This window comes from Anomaloglossus baeobatrachus, unplaced genomic scaffold (genome assembly GCF_048569485.1).
Source record: "Anomaloglossus baeobatrachus isolate aAnoBae1 unplaced genomic scaffold, aAnoBae1.hap1 Scaffold_3791, whole genome shotgun sequence".
NCBI classification, from domain to species: domain Eukaryota; kingdom Metazoa; phylum Chordata; class Amphibia; order Anura; family Aromobatidae; genus Anomaloglossus; species Anomaloglossus baeobatrachus.
In genome coordinates, this window is record NW_027443135.1 from 44,194 (window position 1) to 57,876 (window position 13,683).

Sequence of the window (13,683 nt, forward strand, 5' to 3'; positions counted from 1 at the left end):
CCCCTTGCAGTCTTTCCAATTCACGATACAAAAAGACGGACAGGACAGGTTGCCTGACTTTCCGTCACTGCCACCCTTTGCCATCCTTACCCGTAGAAAGCCCTTTCATCATCCCCAAACCCTAATCTTTTCCCTTTCCTTCCCAGCCCCCAAACCCTGCCCTCTGTACCTTTCTCACCACCCGCTTCCCTTCTCCTGTCATCCCCCTACCACCCGGGAAAAAAAGAGATTGCCCCCTCCTTCCACTAGCCCACCCTCCCACCCAAAGAACAACTTCTTCTGCGCAGCTTGTTTTCTAGGCAGCAGCGCTATTGTGATGTCATCGGGGGGCATTGTGACAAGCCGCCAGTGTTCCGTCTCTTCATGTTGTGCACAGTTCAAACGGAAAATACATCAACAGGCAGACTACAGAAAAGCTTACTATCAAAGGTTAGAGGGGGGCTTTCTCAGAGGGCTTTTTACAGTTTTTCTATTCCCAATTAGCCGTTTAAGTGTACTTATTGAAAGTAGTAATTCTTTCATAGGCCGCCCTTTCTTAGTATTTGACGTTCCTTATATTGCGGTATGAGGCTTCGCAGTAGGTTGCAAACATTCATCACCCATGACTGTCCCCAATTGAGCTCAGAAGCTCAATGTCTATCATGACCTCTCTTTTAGAATGTCCAAGAGCAAGCAAACTATTCCTCCAGGAGAGGGCGCCAACAGACTACTAAAGAGATCATCATTACTCAAAGAAAACCCCAAAAACCAATGCATGATAGGAATAAACAGGTAACTTTCTTTGGAGTGGAAGCGGAGAGATCGCACCAGATGCCAATTCTAGATGTTATCACACCTGTGGTCACTGCAGCAGCAGGTGAATCCACTTTGTCCAAAAGGGATCTATTCCATTCAATTGCAAATGATCTAGATAAGACAGAGAACTGCAGCACGGGGACATAGCCGAGTTGGTCAGGTTGAGTGGTGATGAGTTTGCTATTTGGATGAATAAAGAAAGTCAAAAGTGTGAAAGATAAAAAACAAAAGGAGGAAGTGTGAAAAGTGAATGGGCCAAATTGAGGTGCATATGAAGACGTATGCTTTCTTCCAATTCATTAAATCGGGCTAATATGAATCAGGTGAATTGAGTTCTGCTTTTGGAAACTGGGTTAAGAAGGGGTGCACCGTTCCTGGAGGTACTGCAATACCAGGTCAATGCGTGGAGTGGACAGAGCAAGCTCTTTTTCCATCTCCCTGTTCTAAAAATCCATTTAATATATGGTCCCCAGATAGGGGACGTATCAGATATTAAACTGATAAGAACAGATACTACACTTGATCTTAGCCAAAAGGCCGAGAAGCGATAACCAGAATTGGTTTGGGCCTCGAGTGGCACCCTGGCCTATGCCGGACACATCTTAGGGAGAGAGAGCGAGAGGGAGACAAACCCACGCCTACACAAGACATTTTGTCACCCAAGCCAACCCTTGAAAAGGCTGCTTTGCAGAGCCAAAACAAGAAGAATGGTGCGTTTTGCAGCCGCCGCCCACTGCAATGAATCTGAATAACTCCTCCTTTAGGGCGCAAGCAACTCCCCTCCCCCTTGCAGTCTTTCCAATTCACGATACAAAAAGACGGACAGGACAGGTTGCCTGACTTTCCGTCACTGCCACCCTTTGCCATCCTTACCCGTAGAAAGCCCTTTCATCATCCCCAAACCCTAATCTTTTCCCTTTCCTTCCCAGCCCCCAAACCCTGCCCTCTGTACCTTTCTCACCACCCGCTTCCCTTCTCCTGTCATCCCCCTACCACCCGGGAAAAAAAGAGATTGCCCCCTCCTTCCACTAGCCCACCCTCCCACCCAAAGAACAACTTCTTCTGCGCAGCTTGTTTTCTAGGCAGCAGCGCTATTGTGATGTCATCGGGGGGCATTGTGACAAGCCGCCAGTGTTCCGTCTCTTCATGTTGTGCACAGTTCAAACGGAAAATACATCAACAGGCAGACTACAGAAAAGCTTACTATCAAAGGTTAGAGGGGGGCTTTCTCAGAGGGCTTTTTACAGTTTTTCTATTCCCAATTAGCCGTTTAAGTGTACTTATTGAAAGTAGTAATTCTTTCATAGGCCGCCCTTTCTTAGTATTTGACGTTCCTTATATTGCGGTATGAGGCTTCGCAGTAGGTTGCAAACATTCATCACCCATGACTGTCCCCAATTGAGCTCAGAAGCTCAATGTCTATCATGACCTCTCTTTTAGAATGTCCAAGAGCAAGCAAACTATTCCTCCAGGAGAGGGCGCCAACAGACTACTAAAGAGATCATCATTACTCAAAGAAAACCCCAAAAACCAATGCATGATAGGAATAAACAGGTAACTTTCTTTGGAGTGGAAGCGGAGAGATCGCACCAGATGCCAATTCTAGATGTTATCACACCTGTGGTCACTGCAGCAGCAGGTGAATCCACTTTGTCCAAAAGGGATCTATTCCATTCAATTGCAAATGATCTAGATAAGACAGAGAACTGCAGCACGGGGACATAGCCGAGTTGGTCAGGTTGAGTGGTGATGAGTTTGCTATTTGGATGAATAAAGAAAGTCAAAAGTGTGAAAGATAAAAAACAAAAGGAGGAAGTGTGAAAAGTGAATGGGCCAAATTGAGGTGCATATGAAGACGTATGCTTTCTTCCAATTCATTAAATCGGGCTAATATGAATCAGGTGAATTGAGTTCTGCTTTTGGAAACTGGGTTAAGAAGGGGTGCACCGTTCCTGGAGGTACTGCAATACCAGGTCAATGCGTGGAGTGGACAGAGCAAGCTCTTTTTCCATCTCCCTGTTCTAAAAATCCATTTAATATATGGTCCCCAGATAGGGGACGTATCAGATATTAAACTGATAAGAACAGATACTACACTTGATCTTAGCCAAAAGGCCGAGAAGCGATAACCAGAATTGGTTTGGGCCTCGAGTGGCACCCTGGCCTATGCCGGACACATCTTAGGGAGAGAGAGCGAGAGGGAGACAAACCCACGCCTACACAAGACATTTTGTCACCCAAGCCAACCCTTGAAAAGGCTGCTTTGCAGAGCCAAAACAAGAAGAATGGTGCGTTTTGCAGCCGCCGCCCACTGCAATGAATCTGAATAACTCCTCCTTTAGGGCGCAAGCAACTCCCCTCCCCCTTGCAGTCTTTCCAATTCACGATACAAAAAGACGGACAGGACAGGTTGCCTGACTTTCCGTCACTGCCACCCTTTGCCATCCTTACCCGTAGAAAGCCCTTTCATCATCCCCAAACCCTAATCTTTTCCCTTTCCTTCCCAGCCCCCAAACCCTGCCCTCTGTACCTTTCTCACCACCCGCTTCCCTTCTCCTGTCATCCCCCTACCACCCGGGAAAAAAAGAGATTGCCCCCTCCTTCCACTAGCCCACCCTCCCACCCAAAGAACAACTTCTTCTGCGCAGCTTGTTTTCTAGGCAGCAGCGCTATTGTGATGTCATCGGGGGGCATTGTGACAAGCCGCCAGTGTTCCGTCTCTTCATGTTGTGCACAGTTCAAACGGAAAATACATCAACAGGCAGACTACAGAAAAGCTTACTATCAAAGGTTAGAGGGGGGCTTTCTCAGAGGGCTTTTTACAGTTTTTCTATTCCCAATTAGCCGTTTAAGTGTACTTATTGAAAGTAGTAATTCTTTCATAGGCCGCCCTTTCATTAGTATTTGACGTTCCTTATATTGCGGTATGAGGCTTCGCAGTAGGTTGCAAACATTCATCACCCATGACTGTCCCCAATTGAGCTCAGAAGCTCAATGTCTATCATGACCTCTCTTTTAGAATGTCCAAGAGCAAGCAAACTATTCCTCCAGGAGAGGGCGCCAACAGACTACTAAAGAGATCATCATTACTCAAAGAAAACCCCAAAAACCAATGCATGATAGGAATAAACAGGTAACTTTCTTTGGAGTGGAAGCGGAGAGATCGCACCAGATGCCAATTCTAGATGTTATCACACCTGTGGTCACTGCAGCAGCAGGTGAATCCACTTTGTCCAAAAGGGATCTATTCCATTCAATTGCAAATGATCTAGATAAGACAGAGAACTGCAGCACGGGGACATAGCCGAGTTGGTCAGGTTGAGTGGTGATGAGTTTGCTATTTGGATGAATAAAGAAAGTCAAAAGTGTGAAAGATAAAAAACAAAAGGAGGAAGTGTGAAAAGTGAATGGGCCAAATTGAGGTGCATATGAAGACGTATGCTTTCTTCCAATTCATTAAATCGGGCTAATATGAATCAGGTGAATTGAGTTCTGCTTTTGGAAACTGGGTTAAGAAGGGGTGCACCGTTCCTGGAGGTACTGCAATACCAGGTCAATGCGTGGAGTGGACAGAGCAAGCTCTTTTTCCATCTCCCTGTTCTAAAAATCCATTTAATATATGGTCCCCAGATAGGGGACGTATCAGATATTAAACTGATAAGAACAGATACTACACTTGATCTTAGCCAAAAGGCCGAGAAGCGATAACCAGAATTGGTTTGGGCCTCGAGTGGCACCCTGGCCTATGCCGGACACATCTTAGGGAGAGAGAGCGAGAGGGAGACAAACCCACGCCTACACAAGACATTTTGTCACCCAAGCCAACCCTTGAAAAGGCTGCTTTGCAGAGCCAAAACAAGAAGAATGGTGCGTTTTGCAGCCGCCGCCCACTGCAATGAATCTGAATAACTCCTCCTTTAGGGCGCAAGCAACTCCCCTCCCCCTTGCAGTCTTTCCAATTCACGATACAAAAAGACGGACAGGACAGGTTGCCTGACTTTCCGTCACTGCCACCCTTTGCCATCCTTACCCGTAGAAAGCCCTTTCATCATCCCCAAACCCTAATCTTTTCCCTTTCCTTCCCAGCCCCCAAACCCTGCCCTCTGTACCTTTCTCACCACCCGCTTCCCTTCTCCTGTCATCCCCCTACCACCCGGGAAAAAAAGAGATTGCCCCCTCCTTCCACTAGCCCACCCTCCCACCCAAAGAACAACTTCTTCTGCGCAGCTTGTTTTCTAGGCAGCAGCGCTATTGTGATGTCATCGGGGGGCATTGTGACAAGCCGCCAGTGTTCCGTCTCTTCATGTTGTGCACAGTTCAAACGGAAAATACATCAACAGGCAGACTACAGAAAAGCTTACTATCAAAGGTTAGAGGGGGGCTTTCTCAGAGGGCTTTTTACAGTTTTTCTATTCCCAATTAGCCGTTTAAGTGTACTTATTGAAAGTAGTAATTCTTTCATAGGCCGCCCTTTCTTAGTATTTGACGTTCCTTATATTGCGGTATGAGGCTTCGCAGTAGGTTGCAAACATTCATCACCCATGACTGTCCCCAATTGAGCTCAGAAGCTCAATGTCTATCATGACCTCTCTTTTAGAATGTCCAAGAGCAAGCAAACTATTCCTCCAGGAGAGGGCGCCAACAGACTACTAAAGAGATCATCATTACTCAAAGAAAACCCCAAAAACCAATGCATGATAGGAATAAACAGGTAACTTTCTTTGGAGTGGAAGCGGAGAGATCGCACCAGATGCCAATTCTAGATGTTATCACACCTGTGGTCACTGCAGCAGCAGGTGAATCCACTTTGTCCAAAAGGGATCTATTCCATTCAATTGCAAATGATCTAGATAAGACAGAGAACTGCAGCACGGGGACATAGCCGAGTTGGTCAGGTTGAGTGGTGATGAGTTTGCTATTTGGATGAATAAAGAAAGTCAAAAGTGTGAAAGATAAAAAACAAAAGGAGGAAGTGTGAAAAGTGAATGGGCCAAATTGAGGTGCATATGAAGACGTATGCTTTCTTCCAATTCATTAAATCGGGCTAATATGAATCAGGTGAATTGAGTTCTGCTTTTGGAAACTGGGTTAAGAAGGGGTGCACCGTTCCTGGAGGTACTGCAATACCAGGTCAATGCGTGGAGTGGACAGAGCAAGCTCTTTTTCCATCTCCCTGTTCTAAAAATCCATTTAATATATGGTCCCCAGATAGGGGACGTATCAGATATTAAACTGATAAGAACAGATACTACACTTGATCTTAGCCAAAAGGCCGAGAAGCGATAACCAGAATTGGTTTGGGCCTCGAGTGGCACCCTGGCCTATGCCGGACACATCTTAGGGAGAGAGAGCGAGAGGGAGACAAACCCACGCCTACACAAGACATTTTGTCACCCAAGCCAACCCTTGAAAAGGCTGCTTTGCAGAGCCAAAACAAGAAGAATGGTGCGTTTTGCAGCCGCCGCCCACTGCAATGAATCTGAATAACTCCTCCTTTAGGGCGCAAGCAACTCCCCTCCCCCTTGCAGTCTTTCCAATTCACGATACAAAAAGACGGACAGGACAGGTTGCCTGACTTTCCGTCACTGCCACCCTTTGCCATCCTTACCCGTAGAAAGCCCTTTCATCATCCCCAAACCCTAATCTTTTCCCTTTCCTTCCCAGCCCCCAAACCCTGCCCTCTGTACCTTTCTCACCACCCGCTTCCCTTCTCCTGTCATCCCCCTACCACCCGGGAAAAAAAGAGATTGCCCCCTCCTTCCACTAGCCCACCCTCCCACCCAAAGAACAACTTCTTCTGCGCAGCTTGTTTTCTAGGCAGCAGCGCTATTGTGATGTCATCGGGGGGCATTGTGACAAGCCGCCAGTGTTCCGTCTCTTCATGTTGTGCACAGTTCAAACGGAAAATACATCAACAGGCAGACTACAGAAAAGCTTACTATCAAAGGTTAGAGGGGGGCTTTCTCAGAGGGCTTTTTACAGTTTTTCTATTCCCAATTAGCCGTTTAAGTGTACTTATTGAAAGTAGTAATTCTTTCATAGGCCGCCCTTTCTTAGTATTTGACGTTCCTTATATTGCGGTATGAGGCTTCGCAGTAGGTTGCAAACATTCATCACCCATGACTGTCCCCAATTGAGCTCAGAAGCTCAATGTCTATCATGACCTCTCTTTTAGAATGTCCAAGAGCAAGCAAACTATTCCTCCAGGAGAGGGCGCCAACAGACTACTAAAGAGATCATCATTACTCAAAGAAAACCCCAAAAACCAATGCATGATAGGAATAAACAGGTAACTTTCTTTGGAGTGGAAGCGGAGAGATCGCACCAGATGCCAATTCTAGATGTTATCACACCTGTGGTCACTGCAGCAGCAGGTGAATCCACTTTGTCCAAAAGGGATCTATTCCATTCAATTGCAAATGATCTAGATAAGACAGAGAACTGCAGCACGGGGACATAGCCGAGTTGGTCAGGTTGAGTGGTGATGAGTTTGCTATTTGGATGAATAAAGAAAGTCAAAAGTGTGAAAGATAAAAAACAAAAGGAGGAAGTGTGAAAAGTGAATGGGCCAAATTGAGGTGCATATGAAGACGTATGCTTTCTTCCAATTCATTAAATCGGGCTAATATGAATCAGGTGAATTGAGTTCTGCTTTTGGAAACTGGGTTAAGAAGGGGTGCACCGTTCCTGGAGGTACTGCAATACCAGGTCAATGCGTGGAGTGGACAGAGCAAGCTCTTTTTCCATCTCCCTGTTCTAAAAATCCATTTAATATATGGTCCCCAGATAGGGGACGTATCAGATATTAAACTGATAAGAACAGATACTACACTTGATCTTAGCCAAAAGGCCGAGAAGCGATAACCAGAATTGGTTTGGGCCTCGAGTGGCACCCTGGCCTATGCCGGACACATCTTAGGGAGAGAGAGCGAGAGGGAGACAAACCCACGCCTACACAAGACATTTTGTCACCCAAGCCAACCCTTGAAAAGGCTGCTTTGCAGAGCCAAAACAAGAAGAATGGTGCGTTTTGCAGCCGCCGCCCACTGCAATGAATCTGAATAACTCCTCCTTTAGGGCGCAAGCAACTCCCCTCCCCCTTGCAGTCTTTCCAATTCACGATACAAAAAGACGGACAGGACAGGTTGCCTGACTTTCCGTCACTGCCACCCTTTGCCATCCTTACCCGTAGAAAGCCCTTTCATCATCCCCAAACCCTAATCTTTTCCCTTTCCTTCCCAGCCCCCAAACCCTGCCCTCTGTACCTTTCTCACCACCCGCTTCCCTTCTCCTGTCATCCCCCTACCACCCGGGAAAAAAAGAGATTGCCCCCTCCTTCCACTAGCCCACCCTCCCACCCAAAGAACAACTTCTTCTGCGCAGCTTGTTTTCTAGGCAGCAGCGCTATTGTGATGTCATCGGGGGGCATTGTGACAAGCCGCCAGTGTTCCGTCTCTTCATGTTGTGCACAGTTCAAACGGAAAATACATCAACAGGCAGACTACAGAAAAGCTTACTATCAAAGGTTAGAGGGGGGCTTTCTCAGAGGGCTTTTTACAGTTTTTCTATTCCCAATTAGCCGTTTAAGTGTACTTATTGAAAGTAGTAATTCTTTCATAGGCCGCCCTTTCTTAGTATTTGACGTTCCTTATATTGCGGTATGAGGCTTCGCAGTAGGTTGCAAACATTCATCACCCATGACTGTCCCCAATTGAGCTCAGAAGCTCAATGTCTATCATGACCTCTCTTTTAGAATGTCCAAGAGCAAGCAAACTATTCCTCCAGGAGAGGGCGCCAACAGACTACTAAAGAGATCATCATTACTCAAAGAAAACCCCAAAAACCAATGCATGATAGGAATAAACAGGTAACTTTCTTTGGAGTGGAAGCGGAGAGATCGCACCAGATGCCAATTCTAGATGTTATCACACCTGTGGTCACTGCAGCAGCAGGTGAATCCACTTTGTCCAAAAGGGATCTATTCCATTCAATTGCAAATGATCTAGATAAGACAGAGAACTGCAGCACGGGGACATAGCCGAGTTGGTCAGGTTGAGTGGTGATGAGTTTGCTATTTGGATGAATAAAGAAAGTCAAAAGTGTGAAAGATAAAAAACAAAAGGAGGAAGTGTGAAAAGTGAATGGGCCAAATTGAGGTGCATATGAAGACGTATGCTTTCTTCCAATTCATTAAATCGGGCTAATATGAATCAGGTGAATTGAGTTCTGCTTTTGGAAACTGGGTTAAGAAGGGGTGCACCGTTCCTGGAGGTACTGCAATACCAGGTCAATGCGTGGAGTGGACAGAGCAAGCTCTTTTTCCATCTCCCTGTTCTAAAAATCCATTTAATATATGGTCCCCAGATAGGGGACGTATCAGATATTAAACTGATAAGAACAGATACTACACTTGATCTTAGCCAAAAGGCCGAGAAGCGATAACCAGAATTGGTTTGGGCCTCGAGTGGCACCCTGGCCTATGCCGGACACATCTTAGGGAGAGAGAGCGAGAGGGAGACAAACCCACGCCTACACAAGACATTTTGTCACCCAAGCCAACCCTTGAAAAGGCTGCTTTGCAGAGCCAAAACAAGAAGAATGGTGCGTTTTGCAGCCGCCGCCCACTGCAATGAATCTGAATAACTCCTCCTTTAGGGCGCAAGCAACTCCCCTCCCCCTTGCAGTCTTTCCAATTCACGATACAAAAAGACGGACAGGACAGGTTGCCTGACTTTCCGTCACTGCCACCCTTTGCCATCCTTACCCGTAGAAAGCCCTTTCATCATCCCCAAACCCTAATCTTTTCCCTTTCCTTCCCAGCCCCCAAACCCTGCCCTCTGTACCTTTCTCACCACCCGCTTCCCTTCTCCTGTCATCCCCCTACCACCCGGGAAAAAAAGAGATTGCCCCCTCCTTCCACTAGCCCACCCTCCCACCCAAAGAACAACTTCTTCTGCGCAGCTTGTTTTCTAGGCAGCAGCGCTATTGTGATGTCATCGGGGGGCATTGTGACAAGCCGCCAGTGTTCCGTCTCTTCATGTTGTGCACAGTTCAAACGGAAAATACATCAACAGGCAGACTACAGAAAAGCTTACTATCAAAGGTTAGAGGGGGGCTTTCTCAGAGGGCTTTTTACAGTTTTTCTATTCCCAATTAGCCGTTTAAGTGTACTTATTGAAAGTAGTAATTCTTTCATAGGCCGCCCTTTCTTAGTATTTGACGTTCCTTATATTGCGGTATGAGGCTTCGCAGTAGGTTGCAAACATTCATCACCCATGACTGTCCCCAATTGAGCTCAGAAGCTCAATGTCTATCATGACCTCTCTTTTAGAATGTCCAAGAGCAAGCAAACTATTCCTCCAGGAGAGGGCGCCAACAGACTACTAAAGAGATCATCATTACTCAAAGAAAACCCCAAAAACCAATGCATGATAGGAATAAACAGGTAACTTTCTTTGGAGTGGAAGCGGAGAGATCGCACCAGATGCCAATTCTAGATGTTATCACACCTGTGGTCACTGCAGCAGCAGGTGAATCCACTTTGTCCAAAAGGGATCTATTCCATTCAATTGCAAATGATCTAGATAAGACAGAGAACTGCAGCACGGGGACATAGCCGAGTTGGTCAGGTTGAGTGGTGATGAGTTTGCTATTTGGATGAATAAAGAAAGTCAAAAGTGTGAAAGATAAAAAACAAAAGGAGGAAGTGTGAAAAGTGAATGGGCCAAATTGAGGTGCATATGAAGACGTATGCTTTCTTCCAATTCATTAAATCGGGCTAATATGAATCAGGTGAATTGAGTTCTGCTTTTGGAAACTGGGTTAAGAAGGGGTGCACCGTTCCTGGAGGTACTGCAATACCAGGTCAATGCGTGGAGTGGACAGAGCAAGCTCTTTTTCCATCTCCCTGTTCTAAAAATCCATTTAATATATGGTCCCCAGATAGGGGACGTATCAGATATTAAACTGATAAGAACAGATACTACACTTGATCTTAGCCAAAAGGCCGAGAAGCGATAACCAGAATTGGTTTGGGCCTCGAGTGGCACCCTGGCCTATGCCGGACACATCTTAGGGAGAGAGAGCGAGAGGGAGACAAACCCACGCCTACACAAGACATTTTGTCACCCAAGCCAACCCTTGAAAAGGCTGCTTTGCAGAGCCAAAACAAGAAGAATGGTGCGTTTTGCAGCCGCCGCCCACTGCAATGAATCTGAATAACTCCTCCTTTAGGGCGCAAGCAACTCCCCTCCCCCTTGCAGTCTTTCCAATTCACGATACAAAAAGACGGACAGGACAGGTTGCCTGACTTTCCGTCACTGCCACCCTTTGCCATCCTTACCCGTAGAAAGCCCTTTCATCATCCCCAAACCCTAATCTTTTCCCTTTCCTTCCCAGCCCCCAAACCCTGCCCTCTGTACCTTTCTCACCACCCGCTTCCCTTCTCCTGTCATCCCCCTACCACCCGGGAAAAAAAGAGATTGCCCCCTCCTTCCACTAGCCCACCCTCCCACCCAAAGAACAACTTCTTCTGCGCAGCTTGTTTTCTAGGCAGCAGCGCTATTGTGATGTCATCGGGGGGCATTGTGACAAGCCGCCAGTGTTCCGTCTCTTCATGTTGTGCACAGTTCAAACGGAAAATACATCAACAGGCAGACTACAGAAAAGCTTACTATCAAAGGTTAGAGGGGGGCTTTCTCAGAGGGCTTTTTACAGTTTTTCTATTCCCAATTAGCCGTTTAAGTGTACTTATTGAAAGTAGTAATTCTTTCATAGGCCGCCCTTTCTTAGTATTTGACGTTCCTTATATTGCGGTATGAGGCTTCGCAGTAGGTTGCAAACATTCATCACCCATGACTGTCCCCAATTGAGCTCAGAAGCTCAATGTCTATCATGACCTCTCTTTTAGAATGTCCAAGAGCAAGCAAACTATTCCTCCAGGAGAGGGCGCCAACAGACTACTAAAGAGATCATCATTACTCAAAGAAAACCCCAAAAACCAATGCATGATAGGAATAAACAGGTAACTTTCTTTGGAGTGGAAGCGGAGAGATCGCACCAGATGCCAATTCTAGATGTTATCACACCTGTGGTCACTGCAGCAGCAGGTGAATCCACTTTGTCCAAAAGGGATCTATTCCATTCAATTGCAAATGATCTAGATAAGACAGAGAACTGCAGCACGGGGACATAGCCGAGTTGGTCAGGTTGAGTGGTGATGAGTTTGCTATTTGGATGAATAAAGAAAGTCAAAAGTGTGAAAGATAAAAAACAAAAGGAGGAAGTGTGAAAAGTGAATGGGCCAAATTGAGGTGCATATGAAGACGTATGCTTTCTTCCAATTCATTAAATCGGGCTAATATGAATCAGGTGAATTGAGTTCTGCTTTTGGAAACTGGGTTAAGAAGGGGTGCACCGTTCCTGGAGGTACTGCAATACCAGGTCAATGCGTGGAGTGGACAGAGCAAGCTCTTTTTCCATCTCCCTGTTCTAAAAATCCATTTAATATATGGTCCCCAGATAGGGGACGTATCAGATATTAAACTGATAAGAACAGATACTACACTTGATCTTAGCCAAAAGGCCGAGAAGCGATAACCAGAATTGGTTTGGGCCTCGAGTGGCACCCTGGCCTATGCCGGACACATCTTAGGGAGAGAGAGCGAGAGGGAGACAAACCCACGCCTACACAAGACATTTTGTCACCCAAGCCAACCCTTGAAAAGGCTGCTTTGCAGAGCCAAAACAAGAAGAATGGTGCGTTTTGCAGCCGCCGCCCACTGCAATGAATCTGAATAACTCCTCCTTTAGGGCGCAAGCAACTCCCCTCCCCCTTGCAGTCTTTCCTAATTCACGATACAAAAAGACGGACAGGACAGGTTGCCTGACTTTCCGTCACTGCCACCCTTTGCCATCCTTACCCGTAGAAAGCCCTTTCATCATCCCCAAACCCTAATCTTTTCCCTTTCCTTCCCAGCCCCCAAACCCTGCCCTCTGTACCTTTCTCACCACCCGCTTCCCTTCTCCTGTCATCCCCCTACCACCCGGGAAAAAAAGAGATTGCCCCCTCCTTCCACTAGCCCACCCTCCCACCCAAAGAACAACTTCTTCTGCGCAGCTTGTTTTCTAGGCAGCAGCGCTATTGTGATGTCATCGGGGGGCATTGTGACAAGCCGCCAGTGTTCCGTCTCTTCATGTTGTGCACAGTTCAAACGGAAAATACATCAACAGGCAGACTACAGAAAAGCTTACTATCAAAGGTTAGAGGGGGGCTTTCTCAGAGGGCTTTTTACAGTTTTTCTATTCCCAATTAGCCGTTTAAGTGTACTTATTGAAAGTAGTAATTCTTTCATAGGCCGCCCTTTCTTAGTATTTGACGTTCCTTATATTGCGGTATGAGGCTTCGCAGTAGGTTGCAAACATTCATCACCCATGACTGTCCCCAATTGAGCTCAGAAGCTCAATGTCTATCATGACCTCTCTTTTAGAATGTCCAAGAGCAAGCAAACTATTCCTCCAGGAGAGGGCGCCAACAGACTACTAAAGAGATCATCATTACTCAAAGAAAACCCCAAAAACCAATGCATGATAGGAATAAACAGGTAACTTTCTTTGGAGTGGAAGCGGAGAGATCGCACCAGATGCCAATTCTAGATGTTATCACACCTGTGGTCACTGCAGCAGCAGGTGAATCCACTTTGTCCAAAAGGGATCTATTCCATTCAATTGCAAATGATCTAGATAAGACAGAGAACTGCAGCACGGGGACATAGCCGAGTTGGTCAGGTTGAGTGGTGATGAGTTTGCTATTTGGATGAATAAAGAAAGTCAAAAGTGTGAAAGATAAAAAACAAAAGGAGGAAGTGTGAAAAGTGAATGGGCCAAATT

The 13,683-nt window shown here is 46.3% G+C and overlaps 8 non-coding genes across 8 annotated transcripts; all 8 read right to left on the reverse strand.

Annotated features, from left to right (window-relative positions):
• Window positions 1-1,153: 1,153 nt before the first annotated feature.
• Window positions 1,154-1,344, reverse strand: LOC142274738 (U2 spliceosomal RNA). Its single transcript, XR_012738988.1, has one exon. It is a non-coding gene; the product is annotated as a U2 spliceosomal RNA (small nuclear RNA).
• A 1,387-nt stretch (window positions 1,345-2,731) lies between these two features.
• On the reverse strand, window positions 2,732-2,922 carry LOC142274739 (U2 spliceosomal RNA). Its single transcript, XR_012738989.1, has one exon. It is a non-coding gene; the product is annotated as a U2 spliceosomal RNA (small nuclear RNA).
• A 1,388-nt stretch (window positions 2,923-4,310) lies between these two features.
• LOC142274740 (U2 spliceosomal RNA) lies at window positions 4,311-4,501 on the reverse strand. Its single transcript, XR_012738990.1, has one exon. It is a non-coding gene; the product is annotated as a U2 spliceosomal RNA (small nuclear RNA).
• Window positions 4,502-5,888: 1,387 nt separating this feature from the next.
• Window positions 5,889-6,079, reverse strand: LOC142274742 (U2 spliceosomal RNA). The gene has a single exon (XR_012738991.1). It is a non-coding gene; the product is annotated as a U2 spliceosomal RNA (small nuclear RNA).
• Window positions 6,080-7,466: 1,387 nt separating this feature from the next.
• On the reverse strand, window positions 7,467-7,657 carry LOC142274743 (U2 spliceosomal RNA). Its single transcript, XR_012738992.1, has one exon. It is a non-coding gene; the product is annotated as a U2 spliceosomal RNA (small nuclear RNA).
• A 1,387-nt stretch (window positions 7,658-9,044) lies between these two features.
• On the reverse strand, window positions 9,045-9,235 carry LOC142274744 (U2 spliceosomal RNA). The gene has a single exon (XR_012738993.1). It is a non-coding gene; the product is annotated as a U2 spliceosomal RNA (small nuclear RNA).
• Window positions 9,236-10,622: 1,387 nt separating this feature from the next.
• LOC142274745 (U2 spliceosomal RNA) lies at window positions 10,623-10,813 on the reverse strand. Its single transcript, XR_012738994.1, has one exon. It is a non-coding gene; the product is annotated as a U2 spliceosomal RNA (small nuclear RNA).
• Window positions 10,814-12,200: 1,387 nt separating this feature from the next.
• LOC142274746 (U2 spliceosomal RNA) lies at window positions 12,201-12,391 on the reverse strand. The gene has a single exon (XR_012738995.1). It is a non-coding gene; the product is annotated as a U2 spliceosomal RNA (small nuclear RNA).
• Between the last annotated feature and the right edge of the window lie 1,292 nt (window positions 12,392-13,683).